Here is a 15340-nt window from a genome sequence, read left to right as displayed (position 1 = left end):
ATTTGGACAGAAGATCAACTGTGGAAGGTGACTTTCACCAAACACGTGGGGGAAGAACCAGTGTAGGATATGTCAAATAGGATCCAGGGGGTTGGGGGTGTGTGGAAAATGACGATTTCAAGACATCAGGGGAGACAGAGAGCAGGGCAGAGTTTGGACTGCAGTATTCATATGGAGAGAGGAGATCATGTTTGCTTTGTTAATGGCTGTGCACCAATGACTGAGGCTGACACTTCATAGATAGCCAATAAAAAATGAATGAATCCTGGGTGTTGTCCTTCAAGAATCACGTAGAGGAGGCTGGGCGCGGTGGCTCACGCCTGTAATCTCAGCACTTTGGGAAGCTGAGGCGGGTGGATCACAAGGTCAGGAGATCGAGACCATCCTGGCTGACATGGTGAAACCCCGTGTCTACTTAAAAAAAAAAAAAAATTAGCTGGGCATGGTGGTGGTGACCTGTAGTCCCAGCTACTCGGGAGGCTGAGGCAGGAGAATGGCATGAACCCGGGAGGCGGAGCTTGCAGTGAGCCGAGATTGTGCCACTGCACTCCAGCTTGGGCAACAGAGTGAGACTCTGTCTGAAAAAAGAAAAAATCATGTAGAGGAAGGTTAAGGAAAGAGGGATGCCAGGGGTTAGGAGAAATGTGCTGTCTTCAGGACCTGTATCTTAGAACTGGCAGAGTGGAGGCAGATCAGTGGGACTGGATTATGTTCAACACATTCCCAAGTGGTACCCCAAGAATTCTTCCTCAGTAGTAAATTATTGCTAATACACTACTATGGTCTGAGTGCTTGTTGTTCCCGAAAATTCATATGTCAAAACCTAATCCCCAGTGCAATAGTATCAAGAAGTGGAGTCTTTGGGATGTGATTAGGTCATGAGGGCTTTGTCGTCATGAATGGGATTAGTGTCCCTGTAAAAGAGGCCCCAGGGAGCTATTTGCCTCTTCAGCCATGTGAGGACACATAGAAGGCATCATCTATAGAGGCCTTCCTCTATCGGCAGTTTAATCTTGGATTTCCCAGCCTCCAGAACTATGAGCAATACATTTCTGTTGTTTATAAATTATGCAGTGGAAAGTATTTTGTCATAGCAGCCCAGATGGACTAAGACATACACTAAACATCATGGACTGAGTGGATGATGGCTCAGAGGCCCCTAAGGCAAGGGCACTGGCAGGAGCCAGAGTCAAGGCAGTAAGCCCAGGGTCTCCTAAAGAATGCTTCAGGAGATAGAAGTGGTGTGATCTTCAGGGAAGGGCAGAGAGCCTTATTTTGATTGCTAACTATAGATGTCTTTTTTTGGCGCCTCATGGAAAGACCACGTTTTCAGGTGAGGGTGGTGATGGTGGTGGGGTTATGGCTAAAATCCAGGAGAGGAAGTGCTTGGCTTCCCACTGTATGTCTCCAAACAACAAAAAAACTGGAGACTTGTGAGAGTCCATTTGGAGCAATTCAAAGTCTGGAGCCCTGGGCTATTTAACGTTTCCAGCAATGAACTAGATGATGAAACAGAGAGCACTCTCATTAATTTCATAGATGACACCCAGCTGAGGCTGGAGGGGCACCTTGGAGGATCAGATTAGAATTCAAATTGACTCGAGTAGGTTTTAGAGATTGGTCAGAAACCAACCAAATGAGATTCGGGAAGGACAAGGGCAGAGTAAGGGAAAAGCAGCCACCCAAATGACGGGGAGGAATGACTTACTTACCAAATGACATCATTACCAAATGACGGGGAGGAATGACTTACTGAGTCCCAGTCCTGCTGGAAACCTGAAGACTGTCTTGACCTCCTTGCCTGATTCATCACTGCTGACATTTGCACACAGCTTACAATGAACTTTCACAGCTCCCTCCTTTGAGCTTAGGGTGACAACCCCTTAAGAGAGGAATTGTTATGAGTAAGATCATGGGGGTTCAAAGATGTTAAAAATCTGCCCAAGGCTACATAGCTGATAGGTGTCACAGCCAGATGCAAACTTAGTTAGCACTTTACAGCGCTCTTTTGACACTTACCTCAGTGCTTTACTGTGTCCTCTGTTCTCCCACCTCATTTAGAGGTACATTTCCCTTGATGTTTCCCTTGCCCACAGGCCAGCCCCATCTCCTTTCCTATTCTTTTCTGGGTAGCCAATATCCTAGGGCGCGTCCTCCAACCCAATTCTTACAAGCTGCTTTATCAATCTGGATTTGTTCTATTTGGACTAGACCCACACAGGTAAGTTGTGCACCTTGGGTCCATCCAGCTATCTGTCAATTCCTCTACTCACTGGGTTTGTTGAGAACCACTGGAGGAGATCATATACTTGGCTGGAAGGAGCCACTGCAGATCCATTGGGCAGGCTCTTGGTGCTGCTTGGCAAGAATCCATTATGTGTCTCTGGTCAGCTTATTCCCCTCAAGGTCCTAACAACATTACTGCTTCATGATTACTGCTATCATCATTATGTCATCATCATCATCATCATCATCGTCATCATCTTCATCATCATCGTCCTATTGAGGAACAGATGGGGGTCATCTGGAAAGTGCTGTCCCAGCTTCCTATCCTCATTCTCTCTCAACTCATCCAAATGTACATCAATTCTCACTCCTCTCCTCCTGGCTCAGGGCAAGGAATGATTTTTCTGTTCACTCTTCCTCCTGTACTTACAGTCTATCCCGTTCTTCTTCCTTCAGGGACTCCACAAGATCTTCCTACTCTATTGTCCCTTCCTCATAGTCCTTGAACATGCTTCAGTTCAGCCCATCTTCAAAAGCTCTTCCTGGAGGACAGTTACTAGGGAGGTGATGGAGTATGGTACCGCTGTACTGGCAATGTTCTGGTTCTTAGGTTAAGTGGAGCTGTTAGGTTAAGTGAAGCATTCATGGATACTTTACATATATTCTATCACATGTATCCATCACTAGGTAATTAAAAAATCAACTTACATAAAAATATCTGTTCTTCAACCATGCTAGCAACATCTTGTTCTTCCTTTTGAAGACAGTTCCTTGAAGATCATCATCTTCAACTTTGTTTCTTGTTCTCTCCTTAAGCTACTATTTTAATGACAAAAGCCCCCAGTGACCCCTAATATGTCAATTTGCAGCCCACACCTCACCTTACTTTTCTGAGGCATTAATCAATCTACCACTCCTCTTCTCTTAAAACCCTGTAGACCTGAGCCTTTTCTCTGCTTTGGTTCTCCCCACTTCCTAATGTGTCCTTTTACAGCCCACAACTCACCTGACTTTCCTGAGGCATTAACCAGTCAGCCACTCCTCTTCTCTTAGAACCCTGTAGACCTGAGCCATTCCTCTGCCTTTGTTCTCCCCTGAGCTCCCTGACCAGCATCTCCCAGTGTCTTTGCTGCTTCCTCTTCTTCTGCCCAGAACTTACACATCTGTAATATCTCAGCTTCCTTTCCTAGGGTCCTCTTTCCCTTTCTTCTCATTCTTCCTGCACCAGACCAAGGTTGTCCGTGACTTCATGTCTACCCATTCATACACATCTGTCCTGGCCAGAGCTCTCTCCTGTACCACACACCTTATATTGAACTTCCCACTAGATAGCTTCACCTGAATGCTTCTCCTCCCGTGCAACCTGGACTCATTTTATTGCCCTCCTTCAAATTGCCCCTCCTTCTGTGGGCCAGCCCCTAGGAATTATGTTAGACTCCCACACATTACTCTCTTTCCCTATATCTGATTGTGGAGTAACTGTCTTTGTTCATGGTCATAAGCTCTTCATTAATTTCCCTGTTTCTAACCTTGCCTCCTGTTAATCCAGAGCTGATCTTGCCAAGATGCAAAATTGTAGGCCCTCAAGGCCACCATGATGTCTCCACTCTTTGCCTTTGCACATGCCATACCTCTGCCTCAGGACCCTTCCCCATGTTTCCCACCTGGCAGCTGTTCCTGCCGATGCTTTTGCTTCCCATTCTGAGATGCAACACAACGTGGCAACTGAGAGTGCTGGTTCTGGAGTCACCCTGACTAGGTTTAAATCCTGGTCTATTCCTTCTAGCAATATCACTTGGGTCACACACCCTAAGGCTTCCTGTCCTCACCTGTGAAGTAGAAATGAGGAAAGCACCCACCTCACAGCATGGATGTGAAGATTCACTAAGGTAAGGGTCCTCAACCTCAGGGCTATGGATGGGTACTGGTCCATGGTCTGTTAGGAACGGGGCTGCACAGCAAGAGGTGAGCAAGGGCAAGCAAGTGAAGCTTCATCTGTATTTAAACACACTCCCAGCACTTGCATTACTCCCTGAGCTCCGCCTCCCGTCAGATCATCAGCGGCATTAGATTCTCATAGGAGCATGAACCCTATTGTGAACTGCACATGTGAGGGATCTAGATTGCACGTTTCTTATGAGAATCTAACTAATGCCTGATGATCTGAAGTGGAACAGTTTCATCGTAAAACCATCTGGCCCCTAACCCTGGTCCGTGGAAAAATGGTCTTCCATCAAACCTGGTGCCAAAAACACTGGGTGCTGCTGCACTAAGGCTCTCTGTAAAGCATCTGCCACCATGTTTGGTGCATTAGAAGTCCTTCCTGCACAGTGGCCCTCCCCACATTGGACTAAGGTCCAATGTCACGTGCTCCATGAAGGTGTTCCAGACCTTCCAGACAGACTTAATTTTGCTACTTTTGCTCCTTAGAGTGTAACTTTGTGTGTTTGTCTGCATCTACAAGAACACTGGACACTATTTGTGATGTAGCTCTTAGAATCTGACACAGTATTCAATGTTAGGCACCCCCTGCTCCCTGCCATGCCTCAGAGATGAGTGGCTTGGACCATTCATATTTGCTTGGTTACATAAAGGCTTTTGTGGTTTTGAACGAGCTTCCTCATCCAATTTACTCATCTATAAACAGAGGCCATTGTGGAAGGGAGGCTGCATTCTAAAAGGGTACTCTTATATTGGGCATAAAGTTCATAGGGAAACCAAAATTCCTAAAATAATCAGGATGGAATATCTAGAAATTAGGGCTGGTCAGCAGGGTACACATTGTCCTGTGTGTGGACAGACATTGTTGAGAGTTGTGGCTGTGGAATAGGACAGGGACCTGTATTACACATTGTGTGTGTGTGTGTGTGTGTGTGGTGTGTTGTATGTGTCTGCAAAAACACATGACTGTGCCCCATGGTTGTGCAGTGTGCCCTGGGGCAGCTAGCTGACAGTCAGTTGCTTCATTGTTCTCTGGCTGAAACAGTTGTTAGAGCTGTTAGAGGGTTCACAGGAGCATGAACCCTATTGTGAACTACCAGCAGCTGGCCTGGCCAGCCTCCCCACAATGATCTCAGGGGGCAAGAGTCACGCTGCTGCGTGAAGGCCATGGGAGATGGAGGCTTAGCTAGATAGAGCAACCGGCCCTTGTGGAACCCCCCCAGGCACACACTTGCTGCTGGCCACCTGAAGAGCTGCGAGGACATTCTTCCACCTTGCCTGGGTGGGACTGGGAAGCAGCTGCAGCTAGCTCTGGGTGGATGCCGATACAGGCGCTGTGGCTAGCAGCATCTCCCCAGGAGATGGGTAGGACTGCCTGGCTGATGCTCTCTGTCCAAGTTCCCTGGGGTGGGTTGGGAGAAGGGGGCAGAGGGCATTGGCTCATGCCCACAGCCAGGATCCACTCTGCCTGGCTTTGGGGTCTTCTGGCCTGTCAATTTCTATCCCACCCGATTTTGGGCTGTTTCGCGTGTTCTCTGCATATCCTTTAAGGGTTCAGAGCATGACCTCACCTGGGGCCACAGAAGCAGATGGGGAAGTGGTCCTTTTGCCTGCTCTTTTGCCCTGGCCTTTCCTCTAGGCCTGGCTTTTGGGTGGCCCACTCTAAAGGGCCTCATAAAGCAGCTCCCTGAAGTCCCTAGGGTTCCTGCTGGCTCTTCCTTTATTGGCCTTGTAGGAATTTTGTAACCTGCCTGTGGATGGCTCCTTTGGGACCATGGACCTGCCTGTAGCACTTTCCCACATCCCTATTCCCCAGCTGCATGTTAGAGGCATCAACCCCCACTCCCACTGAAGGCCTGGGCCATGTACTTATCACCTCTTTGGGGCAGAGGCAATTCGGACACTCCATTTGGTTCTTGCCGTAAACTTGCTTGATACTGTCTGCCATTTCTCCAGCATATAACTAGCTCCCCTACCCACATTTTTAAAGGCACAGCCTACCTCCTGGTGGATAAATGGCCCTGTAGGCTTGTGTAGTATAGTCAGGACAGGGTCTGTGGAGAGGGTGGGACTGGACATGGGTCCTGAAGTCCAGGCAGGATAAGGCTGAGGGGCAGGAAGGTGTGTGGGGCTTCCAGGTTAAGGAACATGTCTTTGGAAATGGTCCTTCCACTGCATTCTCACAGCTGCCAATTAATAGTGCCTGTCAGGTGAAGATGGCACTCAGAGAGAGGAGTGTGCCCCAAGGTCCCCGCAGAAGCGCACTGCTGCATCTGAAGCTGTGCTATGCTCAGGCCAGCCAACTTGTCATCTTCCATGTGGCCTTGTGGGATGAAGACGTTGAAGTGCTGCCTCCTCCTAATGACCTTCAGCAGAGAACCTGAGTTGGCTTCTGAGCAGACATGTCCCCTGCCTCGGCCAGGCTGCTCCCTAGGCAATTAACTGCTGCTGTAATTCTGGGTCTCTGCACCCATGGGCCCCCCTTTCCAAACAACCATGTCGAACAAGAGTCCTTAGAGGAGAAAGGAAAGTGGCTATCTGGTCTGGTGGCCCGACAGGTGGCCAGCTGAGAGACGACAGGGGTGTGAATGGAGGGGCTGTGTGGTTTTAATCACTTCAGATGCAGTTCTGGGAGCAGATGTGAGATCAGTCCTGGAGAGCACTCTGGGGGTTGCAGCACCCTGAGGATAAGTGAGGGTGACATCCGGAAGACAGAATATTCTCCCAGATCACTATCCCCCCGGGGCTGGCCCCAAGCCCTGCCAATTACCTACCTTGCTGGCTGGGCTCCTCTGTGTGGGAGGGGGCCTGAACTAACCCTGTGGCCGGGCACCCCACCAGGGAGTAGGAGGCTTGGTGGCCCTGAGAGCGTGCTCCTATGCTGGGGGTTAGGGGTGGTGTGCTGGGAGGCTGGGGGAATGACATTTGGGGACCTCAGATTCTCGGACGCCTCCAGCCCTCCCATGGGTTATTTTCTCTCGGAGTAGAACAGCAGCAACCTGGGTTAATCAGGAGCTTGGGCTGACCCTGGGAGGATGGTCTCAGAGGAGAGAACCTATTTTGAGCTGGTGAAATGATTAGTGGTGCTAATCACAGGCTCAGCCCAGACCCTTCTGGCCTACTTACAGGCTGTTCCAACTTTCCCTGGCCTGTAGGCGCTCTCCCTCCCCATCCCTCCTTCTCCTCTGTAAGCTGGCAGCTGCCCTCACCTGCCTTTCTCTCTTCTTACTCTCTCCTCCTATTTTTATGGGAAAAGAGACCCTGGGGACCCCAAGAGCTCTAGTCTGTACCCCTGGGAACCCCAAAGATTTCAAATGACCACAAGAGATTCTAAAGCTGAATGATCCTGACCACAAGAAGACCCAGGGTACATTCTATATAAGGTAAGAGAGAAGGCCTGGGGGCACTCCCGAGGTGATGGATCCAAGGGTTTTCCTTTGGACCGTGGTGAGTGGTTGGGGATAAATGAGGGAGTGAGGGGTGGAATGAGCCGAGGGGGAAGGTCCTACCCAGGTGATCCTGCCCTTGGCCTACAGCCAGAATTTCTTGGGAGTGGCAGCAGTTTTTGAGTGACCCAAGGTAGAGCTGTGCTGTTGGGCATTTAGAAGAGGCAGTGAGGAGTCCAGGGGCCTGGGACCTCTGGGAAGCTGGCCCTGTGGCTGGCTCTTCTGAGCATTCATCTGGCCTGGTGAATGAAGGCTGGTCAGCATACTCATTCACTCACTCAACAAGCAGGTGTTGACGCCTGTTCTGTACCAGGCCCTGTGCTAGGTTTTGGGAAAATTGAAGGGTAAAAATGCTATGAAGGGAAAAAAGAGAGTGCTGAGTTTGAAATTACTGGGAGGGGGGTCCTATTCTAGATAGCAGAGAACAAGCCCCTCAGAGGAAGTGACATTTAAAGACTTGAAGAATGAGTAGGGATGAGTGGAACTAGGAGTGCGAGAAACAGGATAGGTAGAGGCATGCATGGAGCCCCCGAGGCAGGCAGGAGCTGGGCTCTGGGATGCCACAGCATAGAGAGGCATGGTTGGTGGGGTGCCACAGCCCGGGCTGTACAGGCCATGCTAAGGAGTTTGGATTTTGTCCTTAGGAGAGGTCATGCCCATTCCAAGCCTGCTGTTTTCTGACTCACTCTATGCTCTGGCCCCATGCTGCTCTGCTTGGCAGGGCCTAACTCTCATAGGCTGTGTCTTCCAGCCCCTGGGTCAGCAGGTTTCCAGCTGGTCTCAGCCAATGGGAGACTGGCAGGAGCTGGGAGCTGGGAGGAAGAAGCCAGGGCATTTCTCCTTCTCTGCCTTGGACAGCATTTCCAGAACTGGCTGCAATTCTAGGTTTCTGGCACCCAGTAAGCAGGTCTGCCAGGTGACCAGGCTCCTGGGTCCCTCAATCCAGAGGCTTCCTTTGTCCCAGCAGCATAGGGATGTAAGTGGTAGTTTGCCATTGCTAATCTCTGGGTTGCCTCATTGCTCCTGTTTGGCTTTTTGGCCTCCTTAAAATCAACTCAGTTTTAAATGCTCACTTACTGAACACTTGTACGTTCTCTAAGAAGGACTTTGCATATATTGATTCATTCAAAGCTCTATGATATGGATTACACCTATTTTATAACTAGAAAAACAGAGTCCAAAGAGGTGAAAGTGCATAGGTAGTGAATAGCAGAGCAGAGCATTGAACCAGGTAGTCCAGCCCCGGAACTTGAGTTTTTAACCTCTGGGCCAGGGCCTGCGTAAAGGGCTGAGTGCAGAACTCAGTGAAGTGTGTGGTTCTGGAGGAAGACTTGAGTATGCATTGTGGCTTCCCCATGATGGGTTCTGTGATCTTGAGTAAGGCCCTTAACCAGTGGGCACTTAATCAGTTTGCTTATCTATTAACTGGGGATAATATTAATACTAGAATTTAGTTCCTAGGGGTTTTGTAGGATCAAATGAGATAATGCACGTGAAATACTTAGCACAGTGCCTGGCACATAGTGAGCACTTGATCAGCATGTGGTTTTATTCTTGTTCTTCCTTTTACATGACTGTTCTGACCCAGGAGTCCAACACACAGGACTGGACAACTAGATCCTGGGTCAGGTAGGGCCATGGCTGCTCTTGTGCTTCCGGGTTCCACTGAGACCTGGGGTGAGTACACTGAGCTCCATGGTGCTGAATCTGAAGCCTCATCTGTAATGGTGTCCTTGGCTTCTAGGTTGTCCTGTCCTTGCCTATAGTTTTTCTGTGTTCTGAGCAGGTGTTTCTCAGAAGTCTCATATGGAGCCTTCTCCCTCCATGGCCTTCTGCCTTGTGGAGACCTCCTCGTGTCCCCAGGAGGACTCTGCTAGACTAAATCAGGCTGAGAACCACCAGACCCAGATCTTCAGAGCAATCTCAGGCCCACAGAACTTGTAATGGTCTCTGTTGTTCTTTCCTGTTTTGAGCCACAATGAAAGATGGAGCATGTGCATACGCACGCACACACACACACAAACACACACATATACACACACTACTAAAATCAATGACCCAGTGGCAAACCTCAGTGAATTGCTGAGCCTTGAACAGTTTCAGCCGACTGATGAAGATCCCAAATAATTTTCATTCTAATCTATGTTGCTTGACTTCTAAGGAGGTAATGGCCCCTTTGGTGACATGCTGTCCTTTCTGTACACAATTTATGGCTGTGACTTGCATTTCTGGACTGCTGAAACATGCGGAGGAAAAACAGCTTTTGAATTACTGTGAGCCATTCTTTGCTGAGGTGCTGGACCCTTGGCTCCCAGCTTGGGCAAACATGGTGATGACCAGGCCAGGGACAGGGTGGAGAGAGATGGAAGGAGGAAGAACATGGAAGGAGGTCTGAACATGAAGCTCAAAAGATTGTAATGATATTAACAATAAGAGTCATGTTTATGCACTTTACAATTGCAAAGAACATTCAACAGCATTATTTCCACTTCATCTTATTAACCTATCATTTTACAGGAGATGAGGTTTAGTTAGGTGACTTGCCAGGGACACACATTTAGTTGGCAGAGGCACAGTCACAACTAACACCAGTTCTGACTGTCACGCAGTTTTTCTGATGAGTATGTGGGGTGAGGAGGCTTACAGGCCTTTACCAGGTAAGTAGCAGTTGGCTCAGGAGTTTGGAGTCTTCCAGGCTGCATAGAACATGACTGAGGGTCAAGTGTGTAGTCCTTCAGAAGAATGATTCTCTGGGCCTAACCTGAGACCCAGTCAGGTCTGGCCTGGCACCTCTAGCTTGTGGTTTTTAGGGGGTGGGACAGGATAAGAGTAAGTTGATTCCTATAAGTCTGTCATTTCAGGAAAACAACCCAGAGTAAATGCTTTGCTGAGCTTCAGAAGTCTTCTAACCTCTCTGTAAATCTCAGCTCCTCCCTCATCTGTAAATGGGATTGTAACAATGAAATCTCTGTGAGAACTAAATGCAATAAAGAGCTCTGTAAATGGTCGAGAACCAAGGACATATGAAGGAATTTTATTGTATCTTCCATCACCACCACCACCATCATCCTCCCCATTTCCTCCATCATCATCAACATCATCATCACCATCATGATCTTGTAAGAAGGACAGCATAAGTCAAAAATTACTAGGAGTATAGACCAACACTTAGAATATCTGGGGGAGCTTATTTAAAATGTCACATCCTGGCCACACCCCCAGAGATGCTGATTCAGAAGGTCTCAGTAGCACCCAGAAATATTCCTTTTTAACAAGAACCCAGGATGATTTTTGTTGCAGGAAGACTGTGGATTGCACATTGAGAAACATTGCCTTATAGTTGTAGGACAAACAAAAGGAGATTCTACCACACACAGGGTTTAGTGATGTTTGTGAAACCCGTAAGCCTACGACAATATGTGTAAGCAGTCCAAGACCATTCCACATGAGGTCACTGGCTACCCATCAGCATTCAGGGGCAGGAGCAGCCTCCTTGAGTTTTCTGGTCTTGCTTTATCTAGTTTAAGCCACCTGGGGTGAACTGGGTAGAGCATATCTATCTAATACACTCATGTGAACTTGGGCCTTGGGATTGAAACAGCAGCATAAAGACAAATGAAGAAAGTATTTATTTATACTAAGACAGTACAAAGCAATTAATCCTCGCTATTAGCTATAATTAAATTCCTCAGAACGAAGACTTTCAAATTGTGAGCTGGAGCAAATCTCCCCCTGTGGCTTCCTGCGGAGGGCAGGCATCTTCTCTGGATCCCCTCTGCCCTGCCATCCCGGGCTGGTGCTACTCTGTTCCTATTGATTCCAAAGAGTTCCTTAAGCTGAGACTGGTGAATTGACTTTGCAAGTTGCCTTTTTAAAGGGCCAGACTAATTTTCTATGGGAAACATGGGAGTTATATATGAAGAAACTCGTCTAAGCAAAATGTGTAGCAGAAGTCCAGGGTAGCCAGTAGGTGATATTGTGATTTATTTTTGCATGTGGACTATTTGCAGGACAACCCTGCAAATCAAATGTGCATCCACTGACGTGAACGGTGGCTAAAAACTTCCTGTGGGGGAAGACACTCCAGCCATGTCTAAATTTGGGGTTTAGACATGATCAGATATGTCAGGTAAACTGAAAGCGGGGATTGGGAAGCAGAGGACAAACTACCAGGTGGGAAGTGAAGCTGCGTAAAAGAGACCCTGGCTGACAGAATCCCAGGAAGGCACTCAGAGGCAGACTCAAGGCTCAGGGACCTGTGGAGTGATTTGGTGAGTGTAGGAGCTATTATTTGTGAGCCCTCAACCCTATTTCTGTATTAGTCTGTTCTCATGCTGCTAAAAAGACATACCCAAGACTGAGTAATTTATAAAGAAAAAGAGGTTTAATGGACTCACAGTTCCATGTGGCTGAAGAGGCCTCACAATCATGGGGGAAGATGAAAGGCATGTCTCACATGGTGGCAGGCAAGAGCGCATGTGCAGGGGAACTCCCCTTTATAAACCCATCAGATCTCATGAGACTTATTTACTATCATGAGAACAGCACAGGAAAGACCCGCCCCCATGATTCAATTACCTCCCACCGGGTCCCTCCCACGACACATGGGAATTATGGGAGCTACAATTCGAGATTTGGGTGGAGACATAGTCAAACCATATTGGGCGGGGGGGCGGTATGTGTATATTTTGGGGAGGGAGCAGCTTTGGGGTGTTTCCTCAAATTCTCTAATTGGGGGACCCCTGCAAAAGAGTGTCACTAAGAAGAAAGGTATTGGGTTGGTGCAAAAGTAATTGCTGTTTTTACCATTAAAAGTAATGGCAAAACTGTAATTACTTTTGCATCAACCTAATATCTTGATAATCTGGGATGGAATAAGAGTAGGTGGCAGCTGCAGCATGGGCACTCCAAAAGGCTCCAAGAGGTACCCAGAGCAGGGAGGTGCATTGCAGCAGAGCAGTTGGAACAGCCTGGGCTCTGACCCGAGAGAAGTGTGGAACGAACCCTGGAACTCCAGCAGGTAGTAGAGGGCAGCACAGGCCTGCAAGGGGATTGAGGTGCAGCATTTCAGTGGGGTGGGAGGTGGGTAGACAGTGACCAAGCTTGCCCAATGGGGGAGTGATGGGCTGGGCTGCTTGGGCCGTGCTGATGAAGCTGCTGTGGGTAGGTTGGGCACCATTGCCACGTGATGTGGGTTTTCCTGACAAGTCTCCTGGGGCTTCCCCCCTCACAGCTCCTGTTTCTTTCCTTCCTTCCTTCCTTCCTTCCTTCCTTCCTTCCTTCCTTCCTTCCTTCCTTCCTTCCTTCCTTCTTTCCTTCCTTCCTTCCTTCCCTCCTCTCTTTCTTTCTCTCTTTCTTCCTTTCTTTCTTTCTTGATGGAATCTCACTCTGTAGCCCAGGCTAGAGTACAGTGGCGCAATCTCGGCTCATCACAATCTCCGCCTCCTGGGTTCAAGTGATTCTCCTGCCTCAGCCTCCCGAGTAGCTGGGATTACAGGCATGCACCACTATGATCAGCTAATTTTTGTATTTTTAGTAGACACAGGATTTCACCATGTTGGCCAGGCTGGTCTTTAACTCCTGATCTTAAGTGATCTGCCTGCCTTGGCCCCCACAGTGCTGGGATTACAGGCGTGAGGCACCATGCCTGGCCCCTGTTTCCTTTCTTTTTAAATCTTCTGTCCATACTTGGTGGTTCTGCTTGCAGGGCTCTCCAGTACCCAGGCTGGCATGTGCAGGAGATAAAAATAAAACTCAGGGGACTTGCTGCAGTATCATTTTTTAGGTCTTGAGGTCCTTACGTGACCCTCTCCCCACCTTTAAGTGTTCTTTTGTGATTTTCTGTTGAATTATTTGCGGAGTATTTAGTTTTACTTTGAAGAAGAAAACAGGAAAAGTGGGCTAATGACATCTTGCTGTTGAACTTGCACTCTTTGTCTTACTTTTAAGCTCTGTCCTGGGATGGCCAGACGGGGAATTAGCAGGTGCTGGTCCTTGGTCTAATGCAGGAGAACAGCAGATGCTTGTGGCTGTTGGTGGCAGCACAGGCAGGGGCCCTGCCCTCTGGATAATGCATCAAATTGCCCCATGTGCTTCTCTATGTGGCACCAGCCCTTGAGGCTATTGCTGGAGATAGCAGTGGGCTACATGCTCCAGGGTCTGATCCAATGTGGTCATGCCCAGGGTCTCGTTGCTGCTGGAGGAAGGTGGCATTGTATGAGGCAGTTCAGTGAACCAACCCATCTGTCACCAGAGATTACCATCTTTAGGAATCGTGCTGTCTAACAGAGCTACAACAAAAGTGCCGACTGTGATTTACGGGCGCAGGGGCAATTGGGGAACTGGACTATACATTACAGCAACTTTTCCATGAGCTAGAAACCATACGCCTTTGACTTCCATGATTCATTTATCTTACATTGTAAAATCAAGTTTTTGCCATGTGCCTGGTGATATGGTTTGGCTCTGTCCCCACCCAAATCTCATCTTGAATTGTAGCTCTCATAATTCCCATGTGTTGGAGGGACCCCCGTGGAGGTAACTGAATCATGGGGGTGGTTTTCCCCATACTGTTCTTGTGGATGTGAATAAGTCTCATGAGATCTGATGGTTTTATAATGGGTTTCCCTTACATGACTGTGAGGCCTCCCCAGCCCCGTGGAACTGTGAGTCCATTAAGCCTCATTTTCTTTATAAATTCTCCAGTCTTTATCAGCAGCATGAAAATGTACTAATGCACCTGGCATGGTGTTTGATGTTGTGGGGAGAGAGAAATGAATGAAACAGAGCCCCTGCCTTTGAGGAGTGCCCTGTCTAGGAGGGAAACATCAGCAAGAGTGATAAGATGGGACCTCTGCTATGCAGGGGCCTGTGCAAGGTGCTCTGGTACAATCAAGGGAGTCTGAGGGAGCCTTCACAGTGGTGGTGACCATGGGGGTCCGACACTGAGGGCTGCCAGCAACCCAGGAAGACAATGAGAAAGGCAGAGTGGGGCACACCGAACCACAGTCTCACTTATCCAAGACACATGGGTGACAGTGTCTAAAATTGGAATTGGGGGCTAAGAGGATTTGCCTTCCAGGTATGTACAGCCTGATTAGAGAGTTGGACCCACACTTAACCATAAAGTTATTTATTTGCTCACTGACACCACAGGGTGAGAGGTGTTCAGGTGAGATGTTGACTCTCCCACGTGGTTGTAGTTGAAACCTTTCTTCTCATAGTAAAATGGAAATTTCTGTCTGGGTTAATGGATCTTGAGGCATCTTTAAGGAGGTATTGGAGTGAGTGGGGGACTTGGAGCAGGAAGAGTTGTGGCTTTTGGCTCTCATTAGCAGGGGACAGCTTGTCAGTTTTGAAGGTGAGGTTGAGGCTGCTCTCCGGTATGATGTAAGTGTGCGTGTATGTGAACCTGAACGTGAGTGTGCATGTGCATGTGTGTGTGCATGTGTGTGAATGTGTCGCATGTAAGCTGCCATGAAATATTTTCTTTTTATCTTCTCCAGCACTCAGCTTCATGTCTGGCACATTGCAGGTCTCTAATAAGTGGGTATTTAGTGTTGACTGCCTTCAGGACCTGGATGACAAAAGCATATTTGCTCCACAGGAAGGAGATGAGAGAAGGCATCTCAGCCCACAGTGTTAATAGCAGCAGCTCCATTTGTCAGCTCCAGACTCTTGGAGGCAGGTGCCCTGGTGTTCCCACTTGCTCTTGTCTTGGCACTGGG

This window comes from Pan troglodytes, chromosome 7 (genome assembly GCF_028858775.2).
Source record: "Pan troglodytes isolate AG18354 chromosome 7, NHGRI_mPanTro3-v2.0_pri, whole genome shotgun sequence".
Lineage (NCBI taxonomy): Eukaryota > Metazoa > Chordata > Mammalia > Primates > Hominidae > Pan > Pan troglodytes.
The sequence above is the reverse complement of the archived record's forward strand: the minus strand, read 5'-3'. Positions refer to the sequence as shown.